The sequence below is a fragment of the Lagenorhynchus albirostris genome, chromosome 20 (genome assembly GCF_949774975.1).
Source record: "Lagenorhynchus albirostris chromosome 20, mLagAlb1.1, whole genome shotgun sequence".
NCBI lineage: Eukaryota > Metazoa > Chordata > Mammalia > Artiodactyla > Delphinidae > Lagenorhynchus > Lagenorhynchus albirostris.
This window is the reverse complement of record NC_083114.1, coordinates 58,183,858-58,199,450: the sequence shown is the minus strand read 5'-3', so window position 1 is coordinate 58,199,450 and position 15,593 is coordinate 58,183,858.

Here is a 15,593-nt window from a genome sequence, read left to right as displayed (position 1 = left end):
CCTCTGATTTTCACGGCATGTCAACATGCACTCCGATGGCATTCCTGACGATGGCATTCTTGACAGGGGATCTCTTTCTCCCGAGCTCTTGAAAGAATCCTGCTTCAGCGACTCCCAGGGAATGGTGGGAGAGGTGGTTTTTAAAAAGAGATTTGTTACACACCAAGGACAACAGTCATTTACTTTGCACCCTTTTATGCATGGACTATTTGCATGGTAGGCTGTTCATTTCCATTCTCCTATTCTCCCAATCCATGAACATAGTATAGATTCTGAGGTCTTCTTGACCCAGGTCTGAAATTTCTCATGAACACATAGCCCAATGCCTTACACCCCCCCAGGGATTCTTATCACATTAGCCTGTGTATTTCCTTCAGAGCAGTTATCACAACCTGAAATTATCTTGTTTGTTTATTTGTTTACATGTTTACTGTCTATCTGCTCCATCTAGAAGGTAAGCTCCATGAGAGCAGGGTCTTCTCCCAGCATCTAGAGCAATGCTTGACCACATAGTAGGAGCTCATGAAATATTTGTTGAATGACTGACTTACAGAATCAATAATTTTAAAATCATATAAAACTTATTAATTAAATTTATAAATTTATAAATTAAAGTTAAACTTTCCATTAACTCATCATCAGTATCTTTTCTTGTCTCTCTTAAACAATGATATTGTCCAAATTTAATTGGTATTATGACCAAATGTCAATTAACTATATTAGTAGCTCTCAAATTTTTGGATTCCCTTGACACTCAACAATTATTGAGGGCTCCAAAGGGCTATTGCTTGTGTGGGTTTTATCTATCATTATTTGGTGCAATAGAAATGAAAACTGAGAAGAGTTCAAAATATTTATTAATTCATTCATTACGAAATAATAAACCCATCATATACTGACATTAGTACCATATTTTTTTCTGTTTCCAAAACAAACAAAAAATGGGGAAGAGGGGCTTTGTTCTACATCTTTACAAATCTCTTTCATGTCTGGCTTAATAGAAGACAGCTGGATTATCATAGCTGCTTCTGCATTCAGTGTGTGGTGACATCACATATCGTGTAGCCTTCAGCAAACCCCACTGTGCACTTATGAGAGAACAAGAGTGAAAACGGTGAGTCATTCCTTGGTATTATTCTGAAAATAGTTTTGAGTTCACAGGTGCCTCAAGAGATTCTTGAGTGGCCCCAGGGATCCTTGAAGCACATTTTGAGAACAAATGAACAATATTCATGGAGAGGAATACTTTTCTTTGCCTCAAAACCCCTGAGTTTTCCTATTTGCTTAAATAAATAAATAAAACATTTAAAGTGTCTTTTTTAAAAAGTTACAAAATCCAAGTCAGATTTATTTCTATGGATTTCCATTTTCATGGAATATCTTTTTCCTTGCCCTCACTATCAGTCTGTACGTGTCCCTAGATCAGAAGTGGGCCATATACGGGTCTTGTTTTTGTATCCATTCAGCCAGTCTGTGTCTTTTGGTTGGAGCATTTAATCCATTTACATTTAAGGTAATTATCGATGTGTATGTTCTTGGTGCCGTGTGTCGATTGTTTGGGATTTGTTTTTGTAGGTTGGATTTATTTCTATAATGAAAGGATGGTTTCACATTCAAAGATCAGTGAATACACTTAATGCAATTTTAACATATTAACGGACAGAGTAGGGGAACATAATCCTCTCGATAGATCTTCTGGTCGATTGATAATTTCCAATTCATTCAGGATACGAATTCTCAGCTAGCTAGGAATAGAAGGGAATTTCCTTAACCTAATAGAAAGTACCTACCAAAAACTTCCAACAAATAGCATACTTACAGTATAAACATGGCAAGAATTTCCTAGGAGTCAGGCCTGCATGCCCTGGGCATAGCATGAAGCATTTCCTCTAAATTCTGCTTTAGCTTCAGCCCAGCCATTTCGATACGTATTCTTGTCATCCTGCTCGTGTCAAAACATGTTCTAATTTCCATTATGGTCATATATATGCATGCGTGTGTATACATGTACATAAATATTTAAAGGAATGCTAAAAATTTTACTTTTTTAGTATTTATATATGTATATATATATATTTTAGGAATACTGAAAAATTTCTAAGCATGTCAAGTTTTTATTTGTTGTTGCTATCTTTAAAGTGGATTTCAAATTTTACAGAGAATATGATAATGTCATGTTCATTTGGGGGTCGCTTGGTTTTCTTCTAGCTTAATGCATCTGTGTATGTGTGTGCGCGCGTGTGTGTATGTGTGTGTGTGTGTGTGTGTGTGGCCTGGTCAATTCTGGTAAATGTTTTATAGCATTTAAAAATAATCTGAGTGCACTAATTGTTGGGTCCAGAGATCTCTCCATATGTTCATCAGATCAATCTTTGAAATTGCTCAAACCTTGTATTTTCTTGCTAATATTTTGGGTTGCTTGATCCGACAAATACTAGGAGACAGGATGTGAAAAAATCACTTGCTATGGCTGTAAATTGTCATCACATTCCATTTAGCATTACCAGGTATCTGTCGCCCAAAGGACTTGTGGACATCTAGTCTGTCACATTGGGGAAAGTAGAAGTCTCTGTTTTCACCCTTCTTGATTATAAGAGAGATTTTTGGGGGAGAATAGATAATATATGCACATGGTTCCGAATTTAAAAGTACAGAAAGACATGTAGAACCCCAGTCTCTCTCCCTGGGGGCATCTAGTCTTACCCATTTCTTGTGAATCCTTCCAGAGATTGCCTGTCTGTCTGCCTTTCTCCATGTCTAACATAGTAATTACCACTTACAGTATAGATGGTTCTCTCTTCTCTGCCTTGTTTATATTTTTTATTACTTTAAAAAACTTTTATTTTTTTATATTAATTTTATTCTATTTTATTTATTTATTTGGTTGCACCGGGTCTTAGTTGAGGCTCGCAGGCTCCTTAGTTGTGACATGCGAACTCTTAGTTGCAGTATGTGGGACCTAGTTCCCTGACCAGGGATGGAACCCGGGCCCCCTGCATTGAGAGCGTGGAATCTTAACCACTGCACCACCAGGGAAGTCCCTCTACCTTGTTTTTAATCCTTTAGGGATGTTCAGTGAAAAAAATCTCACCGTATTTGCCTCATCTTTTGAATGGCTGCTTTTTCCATTGTGAGAAAAAAATATATTTTTATATATTATATATGTTATTATATGTCTTGTATCTTATATGTATTTTTTTTTTTTTTTTTTTTTTTTTTGCGGTACGCAGGCCTCTCACTGTTGTGGCCTCTCCGGTTGCGGAGCACAGGCTCCGGACGCGCAGGCTCAGCGGCCATGGCTCACGGGCCCAGCTGCTCTGCAGCATGTGGGATCTTCCCGGACCGGGGCACAAACCCCTGTCCCCTGCATCGGCAGGCGGACTCTCAACCACTGCGCCACCAGGGAAGCCCCTTATATGTATTATTTAACTATCTCCCATTAACGGCTCTTTGTAGTGTTTCTAATGAATATTCTTGCACCTATGTCATTCCTGTGTGTATCTGGAGAAAGCATTTCTATGATATGAGCATATCAAAGGCATGAACATCTTAAGGTTTTCTGGACGACTGGCCAATTGTCTCAACATCATTTATTGGGTAGTTCATTTTCCCCTCATCTATTTGAAATGCTGTCTTTATTGTAAGTGAAATTTCTATATGTTTGAGTCTATTTTGATATTTTTCTATTCTGAGCCCCTAATATGTGTGTTTGTGTGTGTTTGTGTGTGTTTGTGTGTGGGTATCGATGGGCCGTGCTTGGTAATAAATTAATATCTGGAGTAGCAGTCCCCCCTCATTATTTGCTAGACTATTGTTAATTTTTCCAAACGAGCCTTAGAATTAGTTTGTTTACTTTTGCAAAACAAAATCAAAACATAAAACTATAAAACTTTGTGGGTTTTATTAGTTAAGTTTAGGAATTTATTTAGGGGTCATCAACACTGCTGTGATGTTGCAGAACAATGAGACGCTTTCCATTTGTTCAAAGCTGCCGTGGGGCCCTTCAGGGGTGTTTCTAGTTTTCTCCATGTGGATCTGTCGTGCTTCTTGTTAAATTGATCTGCAGGTCCTTCATGTCTTTGTCACGCAGCTTCATACATTTTCAGGCCATGTGGTTAAGGATGTACCAGTACAGAATTACTACCTCTTCTCTTTTTTTTTGCTCTTTTATCATTATGTAATATATCTCTATTTCTAATACTATCTTTTTGTCTTAACTACTGTATTTTTCTCCAATATTAATAGAGCTGTATTAGTTTTTTTTTTGACTAGTATTTACCTAATATATCTTTTTCCCATTTTTGGCTTTCAACTTTTTAGTGTTATTTTTAGGTATACCTCTTTTTTATTGAGATGTAATTGAGATATAACATATATTTTTATTTATTTTATTTTTTAATCAACGTATAGTTGATTTACAATGTTGTGTTAATTTCTGCTGTACAGCAAAGTGACTCAGTTACACACACACACACACACACACTATATACTGATATATATATGTACATTCTTTTTCATGTTCTTTTCCATTATGGTTTATCCCAGGATACTGAATATAGTTCCCTGTGCTCTACAGTAGGGCCTTGTTGTTTATCCATCCTCTATATAATAGTTTAGCATCTGTTAATCCCAAACTCCCACTCCATCCCTCCCCCAACCCCCTCCCCCTTGGCAACCACAAGTCTGTTTCTCTCTGTCTGTGAGTCTGTTTCTGTTTTGTAGATACGTTCATTTGTGTCATATTTTAGATTCCACATGTAAGTGATATCATATGATATTTGTCTTTCTCTGACTTACTTCACTTAGTCTGATCATCTCTAGGTCTATATCCACATTATATTAGTTTCAAGTATACAGCATGATTTGATATTTGTATATATTACAAAATGATCACCACAGTAGGTCTAGTTAACATCCATCACCACACAGAGTCACAAAATTTTTTCTGTGTGTGATGAGAACTTTTAAGACCTACTTTCTTAGCAACTTCCAAATGTGCACTAGAGCGCTGTTAATTATAATGGCCATGCTGGACGGTACACTCCGCATTTATCTTATAACTGGAAGTTTGTACCTCTTGATTCCCTCTATCCATTTTGCCTGGTTGGGCAACCACCAGTCTGTGCTCTGTATCGATGAGTGTTTTGTTTTTGTTTTTTTTAGATTCCACATATAGTGACATCATACAGCATTTATCTTTTTCTGTCTGACTTTTTTCACTCAGCATAATGCCCTCAGGGTCCATCCATGTTGTAGCAAATGGAAAGATTTTCTTCCTTTTTATGGTTAAATAATATTCCTTGTTTTCCTCTTTTAAAAAAATTTTAAATTGAAGTATAGTTGATGTGCAGTAATGTTATATAAGTTATAGGTGCACAATATAGTGTTTCACAATTTTTAAAGGTTATACTCCATTTCTAGTTATTATAAAATATTGGCTCTATTCCCTGTGTTGTACAATATATTCTTATAGCTTATTTTATACCTAATAGTTTGTACCTCTTTATCCCCTATCCCTATCTTGCCCCTCCCTCTTTCAATCTCCCCACTGGTAACCACTAGTTTGTTCTCTATATCTGTGAGTCTGTTTCTTTTTTGTTATACTCACTAGTTTGCTGCATTTTTTTAGATTCCACACATAAGTGGTATCATACAGTATTTGTCTTTCTCTGTTAATATTCCTTATTTTCTTTATCCACCTCCATGGATAGATTCTTAGGTTGCTTCCATGTCTTGGCTATTGTAAATAATGCTGCAATGACCATGGGGGTGCAGATATCTCTTCAAGATAGTGTCCTCATTTCCTTTGGATATACACTCAAAAGTGGAATTGCTGGATCATAAGGTAGTTTTATTTTTAATTTCTTGAGGAAGCTCCATATTGTTTTCCATAGTGGCTGCACCACTTCACCCCACAGATAACATGATTCTGGGACTATTTAAAAGGTTAATCGATCAGTTCAAGAGTTCCCAGACAACCCAGCTACTATACATTTGAGGCCCAAATCCACTTGAGGCTGGAGGTTTCAGGGGAAATTTTCTATTTTACCTAGAACTCAGAGGAAGACAAGCATTGTCTTTCTGAGCTAATGGATAGTTTCTCTCCCTTTTACAGTGCGGGTAGACCTTCAAAGACCTCGCTTTTATGCAGGGGTCTTAGTTTCAGTTCCCTGCCTCATGTAGGTCTGAGGCTTCACCTCCCATTTCTGTGTAGGCTATGCAATCTAAGCCCGCTGTTTACCGGGTCTAAAAGCCTGTCTCTCCCTGCCAGTCATAGCATCAGCTCGCCCCCTTCCAGGTCTGCTCTTTCTGTTTGTACTTTTTTTTTTTTTTTTCCTTCGGTATGCGGGCCTCTCACTGCTGTGGCCTCTCCCATTGCAGAGCACAGGCTCAGGACGCGCAGGCTCAGCGGCCATGGCTCACGGGCCCAGCCACTCCGCAGCATGTGGGATATTCCCGGACCGGGGCACGAACCCGTGTCCCCTGCATCGGCAGGCGGACTCTCAACCACTGTGCCACCAGGGAAGCCCTGTTTGTACTTTTTATTTGCCATGTTTGCCTGTGTCATGTTTTGGCTCCTGAGGTTTCCCTGTCCTTATTGAGAACTTAGTCATACATTAAAAACTTTGTTATATGGGATCCAAAATTTCTGGGTGATGATAATCAGAAACTTTCCCTTTTATCGTAAACTTCCATCTCAATAGTTACTCATCCATCCAGCCATTCATTCATTTATTCATGTGCCTAATACGTGCCAGGCACTGGCGGTACAAAGATGACAAGAATACATAAAACCCCAGGGGTTAAGAATCTGCCTGCCAAAGCAGGGGACACGGGTTCGAGCCCTGGTCCGGGAAGATCCCACATGCTGCGGAGCAACTAAGCCCATGCGCCCCAACTACTGAGCCTGCACTCTAGAGCCCGCGAGTCACAACTACTGAAGCCTGCGCACCTAGCACCCGTGCTCTACAACAAGAGAAGCCACCGCAATGAGAAGCCCACGCACCACAACAAAGAGTAGCCCCTGCTCGCCTCAACTAGAGAAAACCCGCGCGCAGTAAAACAAAGACCCAATGCAGCCAAAAAATAAATTTAAAAAACCCCAAAAAACCCAGCGTCACCACACACACACACACACACACACACACACACACACACACACACGGTCACTATATTAGTTGATGGCTGTGTTAATTAGCTTGATTGTTTAATCATTATATAAGGCATACTTACAGCAAAACATCACATTGTACACCTTAAAAATATGCAATTTTTAAATTTGTCAATCATACCTCAATGCAGCTGGGGAAAAAGAGACCATAGAAGCTTGAGTTGACGAAGAAAACTTTTCGGAGGGGGTGGAACTTAAGGTGAATCGTGAAGATTAAGGGAAAAGAGACTGAGGTGTATTGAGCGCTCAGTGTGGCCGGCGCTGTTCTAGGTGCCGAGGTACAAAATGCGAGAGAAGCTCTACCTTTAAGGACTTTCTAAATGCGAAGAGCCAGAGATGGTTGAGGAAATAGGTCCTGGCAGTGTGGCATGGGCCATGTGCTCCAGTGGGGAGGCATAGACTGCCAGGGGAGCAGAGAAGAGGTCTTCAAGGAGATGTTTAAGTTGAATTTTGAAAAATGAGTGGCCATTTGCAGGATGAAGCCATAATGAAAGAGACTAACAGCTTTGACTGCATACAATTGAAAATTTACATATGAAAATAATAATGGTTGATATTTATTGAGCATTTACTATGTGCCAGCTATAGGTTTTTCAGCATTGTGCTTTATCAGGTTGAGGATGCTCTACTTGGGTCAGTTTTAGAAGCTCATCAACTTAGATAGAAAGGGCTGATCATCAGAATAGTGTCCTCCAATAGAGAACAGAATTGTGGTTGCCAAGGGAGAGAGGGGGTGGGGGAGGGACGGATTTGGAGTTGGGATTAGCAGATGCAAACTATTATATATAGGATGGATAAACAACAAGGTTCTACTGTAGAGCACAGGAAACTAGATTCAATATCCTGAGATAAACCATAATGGAAAAGAATATGAAAAAGGACGTATGTATATTATAAGTGAATCACTTTGCTGTCCAGCAGAAATTAGCCCAGCATTGTAAATCAACTCTACTTTAATAAAATAAATTTAAAAAGAAGAGAATAGTGTCCTTCACCAGAATGCAGCAAAGCACTAACAAATTAGTGGTCTAGTGTGTAAGAGACTGCTGAAATGTATTAAGACATCACAGATACATCTGTTTTGCCAAGGACTCAAAGAGCAGCCTGAACTTTTATGATTTGCTGGATTCATGGGCAGATGATGGGCTGCCTTTCTGCTAATTAGATTATTTTACCCACCAAATCGTCGTGGAGAAATGCTGGGAAGAGCAGTAGCGTATGCACACAGTACTATTTGCCTAGAGGCAAAGGTAAGCTCAACAGAGAAGGAGAGTGGGAGACCATGACCAACTTCATTTCCACAAAGAGTTGGATGCCGGGTGACCTCTTAAACCAGCTATTGCTGTCTGCACCAGGATATCATCGTAGACCTTGGAGCGACTGCGTGTTCGTGGATTATGTTGTATTAATACAGCAGTGGGTTCGCTTTGTGAAAGAGGGGGGGCAGAGTAAAAGGGAGAAGACATCTGTTACTTCTAGTGAGTTAAGCCTTCTAAAAATTATTTCCTTTTTAGTGACCACTTGTTCTTCTGACCCTTTGATCTTTTACTCTGAATATAGGGCCTTTTCAACTCCCCCACTTTTTCCTCCCTGTGTTTGTAAAATGGTGATAATGCCTGAACCACAGAAAGAGAGACTTCACTTTGCATCCACATGCTTTTGGAGATGAGAGGTTGTGGGGATAAAGGAAGAAACCTTCTGATTCTTCTTGCAAAGACAGAAGCGCTTCATTCGCAAAAATTGTGTTCATTCCATTGATTCTCAGGAAACACTCTTGAAGCTCCGCGATCAAGTCCGACGTATTTAGTGATTCAGTGAACAGCTGACTGATCAGCATGAGAGAAAAGATCCTCTCAGGAACCAGCCAACTTTGCAATCGATTTCGCCTTCGTCAGGCTGACGTTGGGACTGGGCAGAGAAGACCCCGTGAGGTTTTGAAATGTCTTCGTGAGTATGGAGTCTTGGGACCGTCAGTGGCTTTCCAGGGGACTGTGCTGTGAAGGTCACTGGGCCGACGTCTGCTATGATGTCAGGAGATGCACGCTCTTGATTTTAAGATGATGCTTCTCTGTTTTCCTCTATCTCTTCCTCTTCCTCTCTCCTCCCTTCCTTCCCCCTTTTCTCCTCTTCCTTCTCCTCTTTTTCTTTCTTCTTCTTTTAAATAAGAGTTCCCCCTCCCTCTTCATTTCTAAGGATAAATTATGCTCACCGTGGAAAGCAACAACACGGTATGGCTATTGCTCCAGGATACAGCTTGAGTTAGAAATCTGGTCCCATTGTTGACGAGCTGTCAGCTTGCAGAAGTCACTCATCTGCTCCACCCCAGTAATCCGGGTGTTAATGGGTGTACTCAGGCTAGTTACAGCCCAGAGCTGATGTCATATGGATTTCACCAGATGTTCATGTTCACACGTATGTGCCAGGCACACAGCGAGAGCTCCAAATATTGTGCTATTAATTAAAAATCCAAAAAACACAGACAACTAAAGCTACCTGTAATTCGATGGCTGGGAAATACATTTTACCTGCAGGTACACTTTTACCATCTAAGGTTTTCAGATGAAGGTCAGCCAAATGAGTTAATGAATATTTATTTAGCCAGACACTCTGCTATGTAGTTACAGCTTAGTCAACGTTCTCTGACTTTCTCCTGAGCTAATCATCTTTCTAGTAGTCACTCATTCATCACACTCTTTCAAAGGTATTTTTAGCACTTTTTGTGTACCAGATGCTACTCTAAGTATTGGAGACACAACAGGGATCAAAGCAAAAACTTGGCTCTGGTGAAACTTACATTTCTGTGTGTGTGAGAGAGAAAAAGGGGGGAGAGACTAAACAAACTAGCAAAATGTATATAATAGGTCATACGGTGGTAAATATGGAGTAATTGTGTGTAGGATAGGCTTCGTGTTGGAGGTGGGTGGAAGGTTGCATTTGGAATAAGACAGTCAGCTGGCGTGTGAGCACGGACCAAAGGAGCTGGGGCTCGAGCCCTGAGGCTGGGGGGGTAGCTCAGCGTTTCAGGTGGACGGAACAGCCAGCACCGAGGAGTATCTGCCTCGTTTGAGCAGCAGCAAGGACGACGACGATGTGGCCGGAGGGTGTGCAGGCGGGAGAGCAGAAGGGCTGAGATGAGAGGGCCGTGCAGGCCGCTGTGAGCCTTCTCTGCCCCATTTCCAACCTCACTGGCCTGAGACCTGCTTTGACCAGTGAAACGCGAGAGGAACCGATATGGGTCTTTCCTCTACAGAAGCTTCAGGAGCTAAAACTTCTGTCCCGCTGCCAGGATGTTCTAGAAAGAGGCCACTTTTAAAAACTGAGATCTGGTGTGAAGATAATATGGAACCATATTTCGGGCCACCTGGTAGATTTGTAGTGTGAGTGAGAAATAAACTTTCATATGGCTCTTTTTCCAGGCTGTTTCTGGATTGGGCTTGTCCTGAAGTTGCATTTGCAAAGCACTTTGTATAGCATTTTTAGAAGTTATATTGTCTGTACCCAAAAACGAAGTGGGGAGAAGCTCCTGGAATCAGTGGGCCCTCCCCTTGCCCCTCCCCTGCTTTCTGCAGCCAAGCCTGGGGGGTCATAGCCTCCATTACGTCAAAAGCAGCCCAATTTGTCTCCCTGCCAGACTCTTCCCACACTGAAGCCAAAGTAACATTTCAACATGCAAATTTAATACTGTCTCTTTCCTATTTAAAGTCCTTCAGTGGAAAGGTAAATAAGCGTCAAAAATATTAAAAGGGGATTCTTCACAATGGGTAGTGGGGTTGCGGGTGATTTCTAATGTTCTTTTTTGTATTTTTCCACACCAAAACTGTTTTTAAAAACCCCACATAGTCCAAAAAAGAAAAAAAAGCCCTTTACCAGCTCCCTGTTTCTAGATGTGGCAGATTAAAAGTGGCCTAGGAGCTTTGACACTCCTTCCATTGAGAGATCGGCTTCAGCGCCCTTCCCTTTGGAACCGGGCTGGCTAAAGTCTTGTGTTTGACCAAGAGCATGTGGCAGGAATAAGTTCTGGGACTTCCGGGTTAGGTCATCAAAAGCCACGCAGATTTTGCCTGGCTCTCTCGGGATACTCTCTCCGGAAGCTCTGGGCCCTCGTGGAAGAAGTCTGGCATCTTGAGACGTCCGTCCTGTGAGCAAGGCCATCTGAATCCTTCAGGCCAGCCCATCCTCTGGCTCAACACCACCCAGCGACCTCAGTGGATACCACATGGAACAGAAGGATCACGCAACCGAATTCTGCCAAAATTCCTGATCCGCAAAATCAGGAGGTGCCCTACTGCGACTGTTGCTTTAAGTGCTGGGTTAATTCGTTCGGTGGCGATCAATAACTAGAATTCCAGAAGACAAGAAAAGCTTGGTGGCAGGGCTGAGGTCCTCCCACATCTGGCTCCACCTGCGTTTCCCCTCCTCTCTCCCTTCCCCTCCTACTGAGCGCTCTGCTAATCTCGGACTTCTTATAGGTTCTTGAACCCGCTATGGTCTTTACTCTCCGTGCTTTTGTCCACGCTGGGCCTGTTTTTTTGTTTTTTTTTTAACAACAGCCTTATTGACGACTAATTGATACCAAAAAAAAAAAAAATGACATGTTTAATGTATGTGCGTGTGTGGTAAGAAAGCTTAACATGAGATCTACCTTCTTAACAAATTTTTAGGTGCATAATATTTTAACACTAGACACAAGGCTGTACAGTAGATCTCTAGAATTTACTCATCTTTTAAAAAAGTTTTTATTTTGTATTGGAGTAGAGTTGATTGACAATGTTTTGTTTCATAAGAACTTACTTGTGTTGCATAACTGACCCTTTCTACCCATTGAAGGACATCTCCCCACGTGCCCCTCCCCCAGCCCCTCCCCGTTCTAGTCTCTGCTTCTAGGAGTTTGACAGTTTAGATTCCTCCTAGCAGTGGCATTTTACATGCTCAGTGAAATAATCCAGTTTCAGAAGGACAAACCCAGATGATTCCACTTGCATGCTGGGCCTCTTTTCTCCTTTCTTCCATCTGCCTGGACTGCTCGTGCTAATGTACGTTGTACCCGCTTCGGTGGTGCTCGTGTACGCATCACATCTGTTCCCAGGTCCTCCTCTGCCGTTGGTCTGTGTATCAGTGCCTGTTGCTGCTGTATCAAATTACCACAAACTTAGTGTCTTAAGACGCTGCAAACTTATCAGGAGTCCTGGAAGTCAGAAGTCCTGGATGGGTCTCACCAGGCTAAAATCAAGGTGTTGGTAGGGCTGCCTTCCTTTCTGGAGGCTCCAGGGAAGAATTTGCTTCTTGCATTTCACGTTGTCTAGAAGTTACCCACGTTCCTTGACTCGGAGGCTTCTCCATCTTCAAAGCCGGCAATGGCTGGTCTAGTCTTTCTTACGTGGCATCTCTCTGACACCGGCTCCTCTGCGTTCCTCTTCTGTATTTAAGGACCCTTGTGAGTACATGAGGACCACTCAGATAATCCAGGATAGTCTCCGTATCCTAAGGTCATCTGCAACCTTAACTCCGTGTGGAACCTTGACTCCCCTTTGCCATGTGATATAAAATATCATAGATTCTGGGGAGTAGAAGGTGGACATCTTTGGGGGCCATTATTCTGCTGACTACAGTCTGTGAGCTCTTGCAATACAGAGGCTGTGACCTTCTGCGTGACTCTCCTCCAAAGTAGGACAGGAGCCTGCTGCATCAGAGACACCCACGAATAGGTATTCCAGGATATGGACCTATAATAAAATAAATAAAAGGTGGGAGATTTGTCCGGAGCTTACACGCTAGAGCAAGGGTCAGCAAACTACGGTCTATCCTTTGTGAACAGCTCACAGGCTAAGAGTGATTTCCCCCTTTTTAAGTGGTTGAAAAAATCTGAATAATATTCTGTGAGATGTGAAAACCAGAGATTCCAGTTTAAGCACCCATAAATAACGTTTTCTGAAACGTAGCCATGCCCGTTTGTTCACGCATTATCTGTAGCCGTTTTGATGCTACGTTGGCAGAGTTGAGGAGTTGCAACAGAGACCATATGACTTCAAAGTCTAAAATAATTACCGTCTGACCCTTTACAGAAAAGAAAGAAAGCCAATCCTTGCTCTAGACCCGTGTCATCCAATGTAACTTTCATGACAATGGAAATGTTCTCTATCTGTTGTTGTCCAATATGGTGGCCACCAGCCACCTGTGGCACTTGACATGAGGCTAGTGCCAGCGAAGGACTGACTTTTACACTTTATTTTAATTATAATTGATTTCAGTTTAAAGAGCCACCTGTGGCGACTGCATTGGACGGCTCAGCGCTGAGAGAAGAGGAGACAATAATGGGGATGAAGATGCCGATAGTTCAGGTGCCAGGAACCCTGCTAAGAGAACAAGGACGATGTTCTTCTAATGCCCATTTTACAGATGAGAAGACTGAAGCTAAGGAAAAGGAAGTGATCTGCCTAAGGTTACATGGCTTGTCAGTGTCAAAGGTAGAACCCAGGTAGGTTGACTGTGAAGTTGTCACTCTAACCACAAACCACCTCAGTAAGATGAGACATGTACACATTGAATTATAACGTGGAATGTGCTGAGTGCCGTGAAATAAGGGAAAACAAGGCAGGGAACTACATGAGGGAAGAACATCTGACCAGGGAGGAAAGAGGCAACTTCATGGGTGCCAAACTCCTTAAGCTGAGCTTTGACATTTGGGCAGGATTTTGACTGATAGCTGTGTGCTTGTAGGCAGTGACCTACATCAGCGCGTGGCCTTGGGAAAGCAGAGGGCGCTAAGGGCCTGGAGGGCAGGGCCACTGTAAAACCCATGTCAGAACTTCGCTAGCCAAGGGCCACAGAAGTTTCTCGACAGGTGGGTGCACTTCCTCTTTTCTATCAATAACAGCCATGTAAATGACCTTGTCTCCCTTTCACTTTTTTTTTTTTTAATAAATTTATTTATTTTTGGCTGTGTTGGGTCTTCGTTTCTGCGAGAGGGCTTTCTTTAGTTGCGGCGGCCACTCTTCATCGCGGTGCGGGGTCCTCTCACTGTCGCGGCCTCTCTTGTTGCGGAGCACAGGCTCCGGACGCGCAGGCTCAGTAGTTGTGGCTCACGGGCCCAGTTGCTCCGCGGCATGTGGGATCTTCCCAGACCGGGGCTCGAACCCATATCCCCTGCATTGGCAGGTGGACTCTCAACGACTGCGCCACCAGGGAAGCCCCCGTGTGTATTTTTCTGTCTCTCCCCCTAGGGACCAGGGACCATGTTTGGGACCCTTGTAAGGACGATCACAGTTCCTGGCAGGGTAGGTTCACATTAAACTGTCATTGAATGAGTGGTCAAGGCAAAGCATAGTAGAGACAAATATATATGCATTAGTTTGATGCAAATCTAAATAAAATGACCTAAAGTTCCAGCCGCATAATTTCAAAGCTGGAGTGAATCCTAAGCTCTGTTTATACTATTGCCACTTGGTGGTGCCAGGTTAGTTGGTGCCCAACAACACCCAGCAGCCTTCCTCAGGATCAGTCTTCAGGAATTTGTGCTTTGCCTAAAATGCTAACACCTTGTACTCCCAACTAGGGCCGAAGAGAGATGGGCGGTAGAGAAATAGAGAAGAGCAAGGGAATGCCAGGACAAGAACTCAGACTGTACCAAGGGGGTGGGAGGATAAGATGCGTCTGTAAGAACATGGGCCAGGAGGCCAGCTAGCTGCAAATCCAGAATCCCGAACTCCGTGCAGGGGGCAGGGATATCATGGGGGCAGGAGAGAGAGGAAGGAGATGGTTGAGGATATACGACCAATTCAGCAAGAAGGGATAAGAAAACATTCAGACGTGGGGCACCGATTTCCATCCTGGAATCCAAATCGAAGAGCAGGCAGGGCTGGGGAAGCAAGCCAGGATTCAGTCCAGAAGGGCCAGCCATGAGAGCTGCTTAGTAAAGCTCACCCATAACCACGGTTAAGAGGGTAGAATGTGGGCTTCCCTGGTGGCGCAGTGGTTGAGAGTCCGCCTGCCAATGCAGGGGATGCGGGTTCGTGCCCCGGTCCGGGAGGATCCCCGCGGAGCGGCTGGGCCCGTGAGCCATGCCCGCTGAGCCTGCGCGTCTGGAGCCTGTGCTCCGCAACGGGAGAGGCCACAGCAGTTAGAGGCCCGCGTACCGCAAAAAAAAAAAAAAAAGGTAGAGTGTTTATTTCAAAGTGGAAAAGGCACATGGGGTTTCTCAGCATGGGCATTGAAAATTTTTTCATGCTTTTCTCCATCTTAGAGAGGAGAATTTTTTTGTGTTCGCCCTCTACAGTGGAGATGGCCCCTGCACCGTAGAGTGAGGAGTTGTTCAGTGATGGCCCCTGATCGGAGCTCGCTTCTCTGGCCGCCATCTTCAGGCATGGGTGGATCAAGGGTTGACCAAAGTGTGGCCGGCCAGCCTGGACCCTCCACACAGTTGTGA